Source organism: Akebia trifoliata, unplaced genomic scaffold, assembly GCF_017979445.1.
Source record: "Akebia trifoliata isolate Shusen 1 unplaced genomic scaffold, ASM1797944v1 Contig00309, whole genome shotgun sequence".
Lineage (NCBI taxonomy): Eukaryota > Viridiplantae > Streptophyta > Magnoliopsida > Ranunculales > Lardizabalaceae > Akebia > Akebia trifoliata.
The window spans coordinates 17,828-22,500 of record NW_028236956.1 but is presented as its reverse complement, the minus strand read 5'-3'; positions in this window follow the sequence as shown (position 1 = coordinate 22,500).

The following is a 4,673-nucleotide window of genomic DNA, read 5'->3' as shown; positions in this document are numbered from 1 at the left end:
TTGATGTTAAAATATTTCAATATATTTTTAATAGCTTTAGGACATTTTATAAGACACTCAATAATTTTTTGGGGATTTTTTTAATTTTTAATTAAATTTAATGAATATAATATTATTAATAAATAATTTTATGAGATAAAAAAAATTCCAATTTTCCCCCCCAAAATTTTAGCATAATTTATTGGACACTTCACAATTTTTTGGGATTTTTCTGAAATTTATACTATTTTTTATGATTTTTTATTAATTTTTAATGAAATTAATTAATTAAAAATAATTTTATAATATAAAAAATTCCAATTTTCCCCCCCAAAATTTCAGCATATTTTATTGGACACTTCACAATTTTTTTGGATATTTCTAAATTTATACTATTTTTTATGATTTTTTATTAATTTTTAATGAAATTAATTAATTAAAAATATTTAAAAGGTAAAAAATTTTAATTAATTTTAAAAATTCTTAATATCATATCCTTTCATAAAAAAAATATATCGAGGATCCAATGTTATCCATTAAAAAAAAAAGGCCCAGTATGACCGGCCTCCACTTTTGATGTTTCCTTCTGGAAACCAAGGAAAGACTTAGCATACTCTTTAAGGGGGGGGAGGTTGCTTGAGGGTTGGGCATGGACATTGCCAAGGCAGGCCATGGGCACAGCCAAGGGCAAGCACGTGGGCATGCCATCCACTCGGCCATTGGGCATTGCCATTCGCTCGGCCATCCACTCGGCCATTGGGCATTGCCATCCGCTCGGCCATCCACTCGGCCATCAGCATGCCATCCGCTCGGCCATTGGGCATTGCCATCAGCTCGGCCATTGGGCATGCCATCAGCATGCCATCCGCTCGGCCATTGGGCATGCCATCAGCTCGGCCATTGGGCATGCCATCAGCATGCCATCCGCTCGGCCATCCTCTCGGCCATTGGGCATGCCATCCGCTCGGCCATTGGGCATGCCATCAGCATGCCATCCGCTCGGCCATCCTCTCGGCCATTGGGCATGCCATCCTCTCGGCCATTGGGCATGCCATCGTCCCATGGGCATTGCTCTCCACCCCTTTTGCCCACTCGTATTGTCCCTCCCCCACAATTGTCGGCAGAAGCTTGCTCTCTCCCAGGTGGCGCGCCACCTGGGGTAGTGTGCTCAGGTGCACACGTTCAAGTTAAGTTTCATAAAATTGTGATGGTTGCCGATAAATTTCGTAAAATTGTGACGGTTGCCGATAGAGATATTATTTTACAAAATTTAACTTGGATATCTGCATTTAGGCACACACTCGGGTCGCGCACGGCCTGAGCAAATACCTTTGGTTGTGCGCAATCAAGGTAGGGTGTCTGGGCGCGCGCGTCCCAGGCTGGATTTCGTTTAGGTTATAGATAGGATAGTCCTCTTTCATATGTTTCCTAAAATTGTTGTTCTCTCATTTTGTTTGTGTCTTTTTTTTTGTCAGCTCTACTTTCTTCCCTTTCAATTAAAGAAATTCCTTCATCTTTACCAAATCCAGTATGGGTTAGTGCGACGACTTGTCGATAGTTCTCATGCCGGTGCCTTGATTGATTCCGTGCATTTAGGCCTGAGCAAAAGATGAGTTTAGTGCGCCCATGCTGGATTTCATAGTTCATAGTTCGCCCTTTTCGAATGTATCTTTTTTTGTCATTTCTTCTGTCTCCCCTTTCAATTAAAGAAGTTCCTTCATCTTTACCAATCCAGTATGGGTTAGTGCGACGACTTGTCGATAGTTCTCGGCCATTGGGCATGCCATCAGCATGCCATCCGCTCGGCCATCCTCTCGGCCATTGGTCATGCCATCAGCATGCCATCCGCTCGGCCATTGGGCATGCCATCAGCTCGGCCATTGGGCATGCCATCAGCATGCCATCCGCTCGGCCATCCTCTCGGCCATTGGGCATGCCATCAGCTCGGCCATTGGGCATGCCATCAGCATGCCATCCGCTCGGCCATTGGGCATTGCCATCAGCATGCCATCCGCTCGGCCATTGGGCATTGCCATCAGCTCGGCCATTGGGCATGCCATCAGCAGGCCATCCGCTCGGCCATCCTCTCGGCCATTGGGCATGCCATCAGCTCGGCCATTGGGCATGCCATCCGTTCGGCCATTGGGCATTGCCATCAGCTCGGCCATTGGGCATGCCATCCGCTTGGCCATCCTCTCGGCCAATGGGCATGCCATCAGCTTGGCCATTGGGCAGGCCATCGTCCCATGGGCATTGCTCTACACCCCTTTTGCCCACTCGTATTGTCCCTCCCCCACAATATTATTGTCGGCAGAAGCTTGCTCTCCCCCAGGTGGCGCGTCACCTGGGATAGTGTGCTCAGGTGCACACGTTCAAGTTAAGTTTCATAAAATTGTGATGGTTGCCGATAAAAGTATTATTTATGAAATTTAACTCGGACGTGTGCACCTAGGCACAGAACAGGCCGCGCGCGGCCTGGATAGTGTGCATAGGTGCACAAGTCCGAGTTAAATTTCGTAAAATTGTGACGGTTGCCGATAGAGATATTATTTTACAAAATTTAACTCGGATATGTGCATTTAGGCACACACTCGGGTCGCGCACGGCCTGAGCAAATACCTTGGTTGCGCGCAATCAAGGTAGGGTGTCTGGGCGTGCGCGTCCTAGGCTGGATTTCGTTTAGGTTATAGATAGGATAGTCCTCTTTCATATGTTTCCTAAAATTGTTGTTCTCTCATTTCGATTGTGTCTTTTTTTTGTCAGCTCTACTTTCTTCCCTTTCAATTAAAGAAATTCCTTCATCTTTACCAAATCCAGTATGGGTTAGTGCGACGACTTGTCGATAGTTCTCACGCCGGTGCCTTGATTGATTCCGTGCATTTAGGCCTGAGCAAAAGATGAGTTTAGTGCGCCCATGCTGGATTTCATAGTTCATAGTTCGCCCTTTTCGAATGTATCTTTTTTTGTCAGTTCTTCTGTCTCCCCTTTCAATTAAAGAAGTTCCTTCATCTTTACCAATCCAGTATGGGTTAGTGCGACGACTTGTCGATAGTTCTCACGCCGGTGCCTTGATTGATTCCGTGCATTTAGGTCTGAGCGAAAGACGGGTTTAGTACGCCCATGCTGGATTTTGATAGTTCATGCCTTTAATTCTCCCCTAACCCATCGTTCCGGTGTACTCCTGTTATTTTCTTCATCTATCGAAATAAATAACCACTTCTATCTTTTATCCCCGTTGCATACACGTTAAGTTTGGGTTTCGAAGCTGTAGAAATTCACGATGTGGGTGTTTTCACGTACAGCATGGCTATTAGATAACATCTTATCTCGATTCATATGGTGTCGCTCGTGCCATGAGGCATGTAAGATACCGTTAGGTCGGGATGTTGTTATTTTCTAGCGCGTGTGTTGGCGTATGAGTGGCGTGTTGGCCGTGCTTGTTGGTGGCTACTTGCCCTGGTGCAACGAACGCCATGAATGCATGAGATGAAATTAGATGCAAAACGAGATAAAGAAATGCACGCAAGTGTTTTCACGTACAGCATGGCTATTGGGTAACATCTTTCTCGCCTTACATGCTTTTACTCGTCCCATCATATGAGACACGTAAGATATTGTTAGGTTGAGAAGGAGTTGTTCTTTAGCGTGTGCGTTGGCGTGTGAGTGGCGTATGGTTTGCTTGTGTTGGTGGGCTCTTTGCTCGGTGCAACGAACCGCTTACACACAGCCATTCACTCGGCCATCCACACTGCCATCCCACACAGTCATCTTATGGGCCATTGCCAAAACCATCACACTCGGACATCCACCCACAGCCATCCTCCTGCCCTTCTCTCGGCCATCCACACCCAGCCATCCTCATGCCCTGCACACACAGCCATCCTCCTGCCCTCACTCGGCCATCCACACAGCCATCCTCATGCCCTTCTCGCGGCCATCCTCCTGCCTTCACTCGGCCATCCACACACAGCCCTCCTCTCGGCCATCCTCCTGCCCTCACTCGGCCATCCACACACAGCCATCCTCATGCCCTTCTCTCGGCCATCCTCCTGCCTTCACTTGGCCATCCACACATAGCCATCCTCTCGGCCATCCTCCTGCCCTCACTCGGCCATCCACACCCAGCCATCTTCCTGCCCTTCTCTCGGCCATCCACACCCCCAGCCATCCTCCTGCCCTCACTCGGCCATCCACACCTAGCCATCTTCTCGGCCATCCTCCTGTCCTCACTCGGCCATCCACACACAGCCATCCTCCTGCCCTTTTCTCGGCCATCCACACACCCAGCCATCCTCCAGTCCTCACTCGGCCATCCACACCCAGCCATCCTTTTGCCCTTCTCTCGGCCATCCTCCTGCCTTCACTCGGCCATCCACACACCCAGCCATCCTCCAGCCCTCACTCGGCCATCCACACACCCAGCCATCCTCCTGCCCTTCTCTCGGCCATCCACACCCAGCCATCCTCCAGCCCTCACTCAGCCATCTACACCCAGCCATCCTCCAGCCCTTCTCTCGGCCATCCTCCTGCCTTCACTCGGCCATCCACACACCCAGCCATCCGCTAGCCCTCACTCGGCCATCCACACCCAGCCATCCTCCTGCCCTTCTCTCGGCCATCCTCCTGCCCTCACTCGGCCATCCACACCCCCAGCCATCCTCCAGCCCTCTCTCGGCCATCCACACACCCAGCCA